The following is a 12,810-nucleotide window of genomic DNA, read 5'->3' as shown; positions in this document are numbered from 1 at the left end:
TAAACCGTCCTCGAATACCTTAGCTCCTGAATTAGCATATTCAGGACAATCTAATAGTAAGCATTATTCTAAATTTAATAATAACAACACATATGGTAAAAATTTTCACAATAACAATAGGCAAAATAATAATCAAAATATTTATAATAATAACAAAGGTAATAATAATTCTACAGCTAAATATGTTCATGCAGTCGGTACTCCTAATCCTAATTCTAACCCTAATCCTAAACATAATACTAGTTCTAAAATGCGCTACTGCCCACGTTGTCGCAATAACACACATAATCTAAGGCAGTGTACAAGCAAGGATGTGGTAGTATGTTTTTCTTGTGGTCGTGAGGGCGTGAAAGCTCCTGATTGTCCAAACTGCAGCAAGGATGTTAATAAGGAAAAAAAACTAATTACAGAGAACCGTGCAAATAATAAATTTGATAACCAAGAGTGGCAGGATTGGTTACAAACAATTAGGTTATTTTTTAAATCGTATAACATCTACACGGTTCTCGAGGATAAAGGAGACTGTGATGATAGGCCTTATGTATCTGTTCTGATTAACGATCTTACCGTCTCGGGTCTTCTAGATTCCGGTTCCGCGGTAACCATTATAGGCGACAGTGCTCATAACATACTTAAAGATTATGGCTTGCCACTTATTGAAAACGATTGCATTACAGTAACGGCAGCAGGAGGTCAAAATTTAAATAGTTTAGGTTATATTAATTTACCAATAAAATTCGAGAATCAATTTCACATTTTGAAGGCACATGTCATTCCCGATATTAAAAGGAACCTGATTTTAGGCATAGATTTTTGGCGTAAATTTAAGATATGTCCAAAATATACTGGTAGCGTTACAATGTTTAATGACATTAATTGCTCATTAGATACTCCTCAACATTCCTTCATACAAGGCTATACTAATCTTGATGAGGCACAAAAGAAACTGGCGGATAGTGTCATCAAACAGTTCGAAGACATTTCTTTTCATCGCAAAGGTTTGGGCGTAACGAGTCTTATCCAGCACCGCATTGAGACGGGTAACGCAGCACCGATTCGTCAACGGTACTACCGACTGTCACCGGAGAAGCAGCGTATTTTGATTGAACAGGTGGATGAAATGCTTTCACTCGACGTAATCGAGCCTTGCGAGAGCGCATGGTCATCTCCTGTTCTGATCGTAAATAAAAAGAACGGCCAGCCTCGGTTTTGCCTTGATAGTCGCAAACTTAATTCGGTGACTAAGCGCGATGCCTATAATCTCCCTTACATATCGGAGATTTTAGACAACTTACGAGACGCGCGCTATTTATCAAGTTTAGACCTATCCAAGGCTTTCTGGCAAATACCTATCGCTGCTGAAGACCGTGAGAAGACAGCGTTTTACGTTCCTGGCAGGGGCACCTTTTGTTTCAAGCGTACTGCTTTTGGCTTGACAAATGCACCGGCTACTCAGCAAAGACTCGTTGACCTTTTGTTTTCCGAGTTTGGCCTAAAAGTCTTCGCTTATTTGGATGACGTCATCATCATTTCTGAAGACTTCAATAGTCACATGACACTACTTTTGCGCGTTTTGGACAAGTTGAAACAGGCTAACTTAACTGTTAACCTCGAAAAGTGCAATTTCTTCAGGTCACAGCTCAAATACCTCGGTTACGTGGTCGATAGCACTGGGCTACGTACAGATCCAGCCAAGGTTGAGGCTATACTCAATTATCCGACGCCTAAAAGTCGGAAGGACCTCAAACGTTTTCTTGGTACTGCCACATGGTACAGACGTTTCGTTCCGAACTTCAGCACTATAGCGGGGCCCTTAAATAAGTTGACTTCCTCCAAAAAGGGCACTCCTCCCTTCAAATGGACTCCAGAAGCTGACTCTGCATTCCAAAAACTTAAGGAGTGTTTAGTTTCTGCCCCCGTACTTTCATGTCCAGATTACTCTAAGCCGTTTGAAGTACATACGGATGCTAGTAGTTACGGTGTCGGCGCAATGCTTACTCAGTCAATAGATGGCAAGGAACATCCAATTGCCTACATGAGTAAGTCATTGACTGCTGCCGAGAAGAACTACAGCATAACCGAGCGCGAAACGTTAGCTGTCATTACCGCTCTTGAGCATTGGCGTTGCTATATTGAAAACGGACAACAGTTTACTGTCTATACCGACCACAGTGCGCTCAAATGGTTCTTGTCATTAAGTAACCCTACTGGTCGACTGGCACGATGGGGCGTACGTTTATCAGCCTTTAACTTTGTTATTAAGCACCGACGTGGTGTAGACAACGTCATTCCCGACGCTTTGTCTAGGAGCGTACCAGTTAGTGCCATTGGTTCTTCCACTTATGTGGACACTAAAGACCCTTGGTACAAAAGTATTTACCACGGTTGCCTAAATGACCCTTCAAAATTTGCAAACTTTATTATTAAAAATAATAAACTGTTCCGGCTTTCTAAAAATAAGCATGAAATGACTTCTGAATTCTCGTGGAAGCAGGTCGTTCCTACTGAATTTCGCGAGCCCATAATTCACGAAAATCATTCCGAGCCTAAAGCAGGACATATGGGCATTTTTAAAACTTACCGCCGTCTTGCGTTACGTTATTACTGGCCAGGGATGTATAAGGACGTTGTTAAATTTGTTAGTACTTGTGATAAGTGCTTAGCCTACAAAGCCCAGAATCATCAGCATTTAGGAGAAATGGGTCGTCCTAAACAATGTTCACGACCATTTCAAATGATCTCTATAGATCTAATGGGACCTCTTCCTACTACAAGAAAGCAGAATAGCTACATATTAGTTATAACTTGTTGTTTTTCAAAATTTTGTTCGATTTTCCCAATTAAAAGAGCAACTGCCGAAATAGTTACAAAAATTTTAGAAGAGTCAGTATTTTTAGTGCACGGCATACCTCAAACTGTATTAATGGATAATGGTACACAGTTTACTGGGAAGGTGACAGATGCCTTATTTAAAAAATATAGAATACCGAACATTTACTTTACACCTAAATACACCCCTCAGGTAAATTTAGTAGAAAGGTATAATAGAACTATTATAACTTGTTTATCCACATACGTAAATGATGACCACAGATCATGGGACTTATTTATTCCCGATGTACAGTTTGCCATCAACAACTCTGTAAACGAAGCCACAGGTTTTACGCCATCATTTTTAGTTTTCGGCCGTGAACTTGTTTCTTGCGGGTCTCACTATATTGATAATGACCTCGGCAATGAAATACTCTTTTTGCCACGTGATATATACGCAGAAAACCTTGGTTGTTTGGCCAGTACCTTTGATACTGTGCAGTCTAGATTATGGCAAGCCCATGTAAAGAACACTTCACATTATAATTTGAGACGCAAGTTTGCCGAATTTAACGTTGGAGACATAGTCATGAAGCGCGCTTACTTTTTAAGTGATAAGGCAAATCGGTTTTCGAAAAAGTTAGCACCGAAATTTATTAAAGCTAAAATAATTGAAAAGAAGTCTCCCTTAGTTTATGTGCTGCAGGACATGTTAGGTAAAAACTTAGGATCTTGGCACATAAAAGACTTAAAATTATTTGTCGGCAATAGATAATATTTTTTGTTCATCAATTTTAACTATTCAGTATTTTTTTCTTCAAGTTATCTTTTATCTTAATTTATTTATTATTTTAGTTCCCTCTCGCTTACTTTTCCACCTTCACTTGGAACTTCTATTTGTAAAGTGTCAAGTAAATAAGAATACTGGCACTTATAACAGTATGCAATTGTGCGTCAGTTATTTTAATAGATACTAAGAGTAACTGCTGCTGGAGTGTGTTTGAGAGATGTATGAATGAGTGTATTTTGGAAGAATAAACAAATAGTTTAGCAACATAGTTCGAGAACATGCGGATTTTGTCATTTTTTTAGAGAAATAACAAAATCCTTGACTGTGCGCGGGGGTATTGTAACGTTGTACGTTAATGTCAACGTTTTAAAATACTTGCCTTTTGTTTTTAATCAAAATATTAATATAAGGTGGGTAGAAAAATAAATAAATAAATGTAATGTCTACCTACGGTTGCGTTTAGAAACGCGTACAATTATTTGTTTCGTTAATTAAGTATTATTTATTTCTTTTACTAAACTGATTAACGTATTTTTAAATTCATATTTATTATAACAACTTGGGTCTAGAAATAAAAAATTGTAACTTAATCAAAACTTAAAAACAAACAGTACGTAGTCATTATCTGTATCGGTGCAACGGCAAGTTAAACCAAATTGGACTTCACGTCATTGTGATATGGTTTCGATTCTTTTACCTGGACTGCTGTACCAATGCAAATCGGATTCGTTCGCTACTCATTCACGGGCGTGTACCGTGAGGTTGGTTAGCTGCTTTAGCGACTCGACCATTTTTAAAATATCATCACGGAAGACACACGTTCACGCGCTCCTTACAAGCACTCACTTTTGCCAGTCCTTAGTGCGTGACGTTAATCGTGGTCTTAACGGTTTTATTTTATAATTTTGAAAACATATTTTTCAAATTTCGTTTAACTTATTCTCTATATTGTAGAATCAGTGCATCTCCCCGTATTGGGTAAGTGTTGAACAATTCGTGTAATTGCTACCACCCACCTATTGGGTGACCGTTGGCAAATGACTTGCAGATTTCATCTTTTCTTGCTTTGCACATTGTCGCATCATTTGTAGCCTTTTTTCATCATCATAAGCAGTCAGGGTTATTCTTTTCATTTGCTTATCCCTGCATCTTATTTTTTATATGTTTTATATAAAAATTACATTTCAGCTGTTCTCTGTAAACTCCGATTCTGACTGTGAATTTGCACACATTCGCCTTAAGCGCACTGAGCTTCTGCTTCCTGCTTCCGCGGCAAACACAGTCAGAGGAGGACAATCAGAAATGGACATTTATTTGAATGGATGTAAATTCCAGGGTCCAAAGTTCGGGTTCAAAGTTCGGCTTAAACTCCGGGCCACGGCTGATCCGTTGGCCGAACGTCGACAGGCACCGAGAGGCACCGTGCACCGATTACCCTCTACCATACTGCATCACCATCTGCGGGTCGTCCACCCTGAAGCGCCTCCTCGGCTGAGCGTCATCACCGGACATCTCTCCACGTGAAGCCAGGACAGTGCTAGCGCGCTTTACCTCCATATAACAAAATTAATTTTGCTGACGGGCATTCGAATCGCGACCTTGGAAATAAATTTTTATGTTCACAATGTGGGGTTTAATTTAAAATCTAAACCGTCCACACGCTAAACGTGACAAACGATTAATGATGGCAAAACAGATCAAGCAAACAACCCTTCTAATTTCAAAGTTCCCAAGTAGTGGCAGTTCTAACCTTTTTGAACTATCCAATCGCGTGCCTACGTACTATCTATCATTAATATGCTAACATGTTAAGATTGATAGGTAATTTAATTTATTTACACTGAACGTTCTTCGACATGCAACGTCGAGTGCGGAGAGAATCACAAATTATGTTCTCGATTATTATGCAATCGGTATTGAGAATCGATTTAATGATCGAGTCTGCTGTTGAATAAGAAAACAGAGTACGAGAAAAACATACGAATAAGAAACAATGAGGATATGATTACACACCAATCATTTCTTGTTACAATTGATTTGATAAACGACGCAGTAGTTTGAATTCTAAGGAGAATACTAGCACATCAGTAGATTCAAATCAAACCCATCCTTTTCACTGTAGTCGGGTACAAAAAGCCTCCAAAGAGGAACTAATTAGCGTTTCCACGACAGTTTCCATAACTAGGCTTATATTTCCGAGCTTTTTGCTCCTTTTCCAACGAGCCTAGAGCTATCTGGCTTCTCAATATGAAACTGTGAGCTGTAATTGGTCCTTTTCAGGCCTTTTTTTGTATTCAGGAACTACTTAGTAGTTTTTGTGTTCGTTTTTATTTGCAAAATGCATGTACGTGTTTATTGAGAAGTTTAATTGTGTTAAAGAGTGGAGTTTCTTTGACATTTTTTGTGTAAGATCATGCTTGATATCTGTTAAATTCAAGTATCGCTATTTATCTTAAATACCCATTTTATTCTTACATTAATGTGACCAACTCTTTGAGGTAAGGTTTTATTTCTCACAATTTCAGTAACAGATACACTATGAGTAAAATATTGAATAATTTAAATATCAAGACCATGTTCTGGAACGTATTCTTAAAGACATTTCAGACTCTGCATTCCAACCACAAACTCCCATTCCATTATTATAAACTTTACAATCTCCATTAAAATCATTACAAGAACACAAATAACTGTTTCGCAAAAAACTGTATTTTTATCGAAATATCGATCTTTTATTACCACATTCAAACAAACCAGAAACAGCGGTGTGGTATGGAGAAATAATTTACGCACCTACCAATGTAATAAAAAGAAATATTCAAGTGCTATACTTGTATGAACTTTACCGCTGCGAATAACAGTAAAAGAATCTACTTTCGTTTTGCATTTCAGCTGTATGTTTGGCATACTAATATTCAAATTAAGTGGCTAGTGAATTTGCAAATTGTCCGCGGTCGGCTCTAATATGAGTCGATAATAATGTAATCAGAACAGACAGTCTCATTTTTTTTGCAGATCGTCACTTTATTAACAATGGCATCTTACAACACATATGTAGTGCACAGTCCCTCAAAAATTATATTCATATCAGCTCTTCATCATCCTCCGAGCCTTTTCCCAACTATGTTGGGGTCGGCTTCCAGTCTAACCGGATTCAGCTCAGTACCAGCTCGCAGCTCATATCAGCTCTTATATCCCTAGAAATCTCTAGTAATACTATAAAACTGAATATTTTTTGTGCTTTCTTGAACTCGCTATCAAGTGATACTGTTCCGATCTTGAATACTATTTCAGTGTTACAGATACCTTTTATCGAGTATGCCTAAGTATATATAGGCTACTTTTTAACCAGGGCCGCAAAATACTTACTACTTACTCACGAGAAGCGGGCAAAAGCTATAATTTATTTATTTCTCATAATCAAAATACATGAATTAGTTGGATTTTGGATACAAGTTGCTTTAAACATAGATACTGGTGTCTGAAGTAGGTTAGTCCTGTATCACAGAACAACAGGCTTAATTAATATATATCGGGAGTTTATTGTCTTAAAGACATTGCACCTTGAAGATTACAAGATCTTAATAAACAATGGTGCGATTAACTAACAATAACCAATAACAGGTGTTTAGAACGACATTTGTAACTGGATCCTAAGACTGGTTTAGTGTCATTATTAGCAACGTATGTTAGCAAAAAGGGTTATACATCTGTGTGTACTTCTTAAATAATGGCCTACATTGTATAGCGGTGTGAAGAATAACCGTAAAAGTGGTACACACAGAAACTTATTTTTTACACCTCCATCGCATAAAAGCTAACATTTAAAAAGTCAAACATAATAGGTAACCAGGCAATGTACTTTGATGTTGAGATACCTAACTTATTTTACAAATAAGACGAGGGTGTAATTTAAATTGTACTAAAGGCTTTTCAATTTCGACTTCGTTGAAAGAGTTATTTTTTCATTGTCAGATATAACGAAAAAGACAAAGAACACGCATTAATAATGAGCCAATCAAACGATCTGTACGAACATTGCGGAGAGGCACTTTCTCAAATTGCATGTTCATTCAATATTTCAAACGGATTGACCAATATCGATAATCCTTTCACCTCTTAAACAATAAGTCGTGCTAACGCGGTGAAAGTTTTAAGACAATTTCTGGCTGTTTCAAAAAAGATACAATGATTTTTAGAGTTCAGTATTCAAAGGATAAAACGGGACCCTAGTTCTCTTAGCTTTCCGTCTTCCAGTCTGTCACCAAGATATACACATATTTTATGAACTATGATAGACAGTTTTGTGTGCCATAATTTGTCATCAAAATCAGTTAAGTAGAGATGACTTTATGGTCACCATATAAATAACATAAGATCTTAAAGTTATTGTAAGTTATTGAGCTTCAAGTTAATAGCGTATATTCATGCCTGTGTATGTACATTTACTACGTATAATATGTCCCATATATTACTTGCATCTAGACTAGCACAACTAATTTCCTTACGACAACAAGACTGCGAAAGCTCCATCAGTACCAAAGATTAAGTTTTAGTCACAAAACAGACACGACATAAATCATTTGAGACTTCATTATTACCTACGAACAGAAACCAGAGCAATGCAAAGTTATACAGGAAATTGTGGGCATGTGTAATATTAATATAATAATAATTTATGTTTATACCGGATAACATTGGCTCGGTTATCGTCGGTAACCACAAATTGTAATAAATACCACAATTGTCTGCTTATTATTTGATAGAGATCCTAGAATTATTTTCGTATTGTTTTGCTTTGTTAGATTTAACTTGAGTGTATTCCATAACAGAATAAGAATACGTTGTTTATATTTTCATTGTTAATTCAAAATCACTGTCTATTGACAGAGAAAATACCTAGCTGAATCTACTAAAAACTACTTTTTCCATATAACTATGCCTGTATAGAATAAGTAGAACAAGGACCATGAAGTGGCATAGATTTTTTTACTCTTCACATCATGTTACAAACTTTGACAAAGCGCAACGACATAACTCTATCATTCATTTCTATTGATATAATACAATTGTACCAATTAAAATGATTTATAAATCAAAAACAACATTTTAATTATTATATGGTGTTGAATAGAAGGAAATTGAGCTAAAAGGTAAAGTCAAATAATATGGGGAAATAAAAACAAACCAAATTAATAAGTCATCATCCTCAGAGCCTTTTCCCAACCATGCTGGGGTCGGCTTCCAGTCTAACCGGATTCAGCTGAGTACCAGTGCTTTACAAGAAGCGACTGCCTATCTGACCTCCTCAACCCAGTTACCCGGGCAACCCGATACCCTTCCAATTAAATAAGTATTTCTAGTAAACTGTGTCATAACAATCTTAGTTGTTATTAATGTATATCGAATTAATGTTAGTTGCCAAGTACATGTACACATGATTTTAATATCTTAAAAGTATGATATCTGAAATAGCAAAAAGCAGAAACTTAATTATAACTAAGGTGATTAATAAATCAAAATTATTTTCAAAGTAATTAGTAATTCCGCTCTGGGTATTAAACATTATAATTAATGCTCTATATTAAACGATTATCATCTCGTTGTTCGCAAAATTTTTATCACCTACAATTTCATCAAATCCGTATCATCCATATAAATCAAGAAAACGTCAAAAAGATTCCATGAAAACAGAGCTTTTAAAAACATCATTATAATTTCAACGATTAATTACCAATCAAACGCGACTAAAACTGTCACATAACACTTCTCAAAGAACTCATCAATAAAAAACTGTATTAAAAAACCACCACACACTGGAATGCACTCAAGTCGTTTCAATTTGCAAAAACAATGGATCTTTGTCACCGGTACTATATCACGCACGTACACTACTCGATTAAAAACAAATCGATTTAAAATCGATCGGTGCGCGCACTTGCGCGTGCGACTACCGCGCGACTGAAGCGGCGAGCGGGAAAATTGTAAACATCGCGAGTGAGTGGGACGGAGGTATTGCGAAGAAAGAGATGAACGAGACAATGTTTATAAGCTCGTGTTGAGATAAAGTTGTTAGAGGTTAGAAACTTTAGTGGAGTTGTTTGCTTTGCATCTGTGAGGCAAATAGCTTCATAGATTATTATTTCTTTTTTTTATTTTCCACTATGACTTGGTAAGTAATTAATAATTACGTTGTAAACCCGCTATAAAGTCTTTGTAATTCCATCAGTCATTAATCATTTAAGAGTGTCATTTATTCAACTAAGCTGAGTCATCTATTACTCAGAAGTATTCAAAACACCAAAAGAAATTAGTTTACAATTAGCCTTAACAAATTCATTGTACAACCACAAAAGGACAGTAAACAATGCATAGGCGACCATAAAAGCGCATAGAATTCAGAAATTCAGCAAAAACGTTGTGTCAACGAATGGAGGTGATAAAACAAGACACAATCCGAGTGTGGAGTTTTTATTAAAATTGTTGACACGTGGTGTACCACCGAGCCGAGGGATTACTGTCAGATATACAAATGAAACGTTGGAAAAAGTTTTTAAAACTGCCACGAATATAATTTCTGCGCAGAGTTTAATGCAGTTTCGGATCCAATTTACGCTACGTGAATGGAAAGCAGTTGAGATTTTATTTTGGTTAGAAGTTTTAGTTTTTAAACTGTAGTTTTTTAATATAAAAACTTAGTTATAATTTTACATAAAACGCATATAAAACTCCTATAAAATGGGAACACTGAATAACCAGGGTAAAAACAAAGTGCCCATAAAACTTAGTAGGCAGAATTGAGTCCATAGAAAGCACAGATGGACGATATGTCTAGTCTATCTTTGTGTAAATGATCTATGTCGCATGTTTACACACAGTGACATGTTAGTTATATTGAGATGGATCTGCGAGAGAGGATGTTACTGATGGGGGAATTTATATCGTACACTGTACTCATGTTTGTTTAGCGTTTAATTTATGCGTGGTATCCAATTTTATTAGATTCACTAGTATTTCTATTGGACCTGTGTTAGTTTGCAGTACGTGTAAAGCTTACGCCATAAATGAACTCTCGTCTTTTCCCATGGGTCAGCTTCCATGGGTACCAGTGTTCATATGGAGCGATTGCCTATCGGACCTCATCAACCCTGTAACCTCACCAACCCGAAAACTCCTCAACTGTATCTGTTATTTAGCCACGATATCCCTGAAGACGCTGTAATGATTTTAAATATTCAAGTATTGTTAGTGTTATCTCCCTACTTATAACTCTCCTTCTTCACTATGTTCTGCATATCGATCTACTCTTCTATAAATAGCTCTTTCTTCTTCTTTTTCTTTTGTTGCCTCTTCATTCCTGAAGGTTTGCCGTCTATAATAATACTTTAATAAAGTCAAAACCACAGTAACTATCGGTACCGGTCGGTACTCCACCTGCATTGTACGGCAATATTACGTGATTGCAACAATGGCAGTGTAAGTCCTATCGCAGTTTATCGTAATAGCAAATTAGTCATCGATGCATTGGCAGATGCATTTGAAGAATGTTAAAGTAACAATTTTACAGAAGGCAAAAGGTTTTTCTCAGCATTACCCCAACGTAGTTCTGAATAGGCTAGCTATTGAATAAAACTACGTTGGGGTCGTCTTCCAGTCTAACCGTATACAGCTCAGTACCAGTGTTTCATATGGGGCGACTACCTATCTGACCTGCTCAACCCAGTTAAACCCTGATTCCATCAAAGATGAACAGAGTGGAGAAGTTTTTAAACAACCAATAGAATTTTTCAGCTCATGGATACTACTGAGTGGCCAGAGACAAGATTTTTGAATAACGAAATTCTACAATTATTTTACATCAAATATTCGACAGAATTAAGATACGCAATTTGTAGTAAAACTTTGACAGTATCAAGCAATTTCTTTAAGAACCGAACCAAACCTTCAAGTACAAGCAAGATTAACTTAGTCAATGTTTAATTTAAAGCCTATGTAACAAGTAGTGAATCACACAAATTAATCACGATAGTCCTTGCGATGTCGCCAAGTGTCCGCATTCCAGATCTAGACTAGATTATAATCTAGATAAGTCATTAGTTGCTACCAGGTGGCTAGTCTAGGCTACTGTTAACTTTGTACAGCTATGGTGACAAGGAAAAGACGAGAATATAAATGGCAGAGATTTTTTTAGTTGAGATAAGTTTTAAATAAAGTCGGAGAGCACTTATCCGACTTTATTTAAATCTTATATATTATATATATTCTAGACAGGAGCAAATAATCTAAAAATCTTTTTGTCATCTTTGGAGTATAGTAGTAATTTGTTGAAGTAAGAAGAATAAGTACATATCGATCGGTAAAAGCAAAGTAAAACCTGAAATTTTAATTTTAAGCAGGTCACTCATTTTTATGCAACAATAATGTGTTATACAAAGATTAAAATATGACGAAAACAATACACAAACAATTGTTGCGAAATCCCCAAAAAACAAAAGAAAACTATCAAAACAAACGCGCACCAATTCCGCGAGTTTACGCCGAACCCAACTAGATGGCGCCACTAGTATCACAACAAAGTTACCAGAAAAGAAACAATGTTATCCGCGAAGACGGCAGATGACAACAGATGGTGTAATTGGTCATGCGCTCATTACCTTTAATTAGAAGCCGGACAGAATATTGGATGATTTGAAGCCAGGTGAAACGAGGCAGCTGAGGGCATAAGTAGATGGAGTACTGAGAATTTGGATAAGATTTCCCTGGGTAAACAGAAGGCTTTGTAATAAAGGAAATTCCGTAGTTTTCAGAAATATCGGGTCGTATGGCTTTTGACTGCTTTAGGGAAATTCTAAATCAGGCCTTACTAATACATGTCCGAATCTGGGAGAGGAACGCACCATACCTCTAAAATTCAACCATAGTGTATGTGATCACGAGACCAAAATTACTGGTTAACTTAAGCAAATGTCGTGCATCGTGAGACCTTCAGAATCCAATCTCTCTTCGGACAAAATTGCATAAAAATCAGTTAATCTTCTACTATAATCGAGTACATTTACGCAAATGAACTGTCATCTCACTATCTCTAAACAATTAAAACAACATTAAAATCCTATCCAGCGTAAACAATTGTTCAGTAATTACGCCATATTAACCAATTATATGTTTAATCACCTTTAAACAGATACACATAAGGTTGATTATCGCGT

At 36.4% G+C, this 12,810-nt stretch overlaps 1 protein-coding gene across 4 annotated transcripts in view; it reads right to left on the bottom strand.

The window, feature by feature from the left end:
• The window catches only part of LOC124642949 (protein enabled), a 113,686-nt gene that overhangs the window by 63,629 nt on the left and 37,247 nt on the right, over positions 1–12,810 (bottom strand). The window contains exon 1 of one of the 4 annotated variants that reach the window (XM_047181748.1): positions 9,336–11,134. The exons of 1 other annotated variant lie outside the window; for it this stretch is intronic. The gene's annotated coding sequence lies outside the window, so the exon portion shown is untranslated. Of the gene's footprint in view, positions 1–9,335; positions 11,135–12,810 lie in introns of those variants that run through there. 2 more of the 4 variants (XM_047181747.1, XM_047181745.1) reach the window with 2 other exon arrangements.

This window comes from Helicoverpa zea, chromosome 26, assembly GCF_022581195.2.
Source record: "Helicoverpa zea isolate HzStark_Cry1AcR chromosome 26, ilHelZeax1.1, whole genome shotgun sequence".
NCBI lineage: Eukaryota > Metazoa > Arthropoda > Insecta > Lepidoptera > Noctuidae > Helicoverpa > Helicoverpa zea.
Note: the sequence above shows the minus strand (reverse complement) of the source record. Positions and strands in the feature narration are given on the sequence as shown.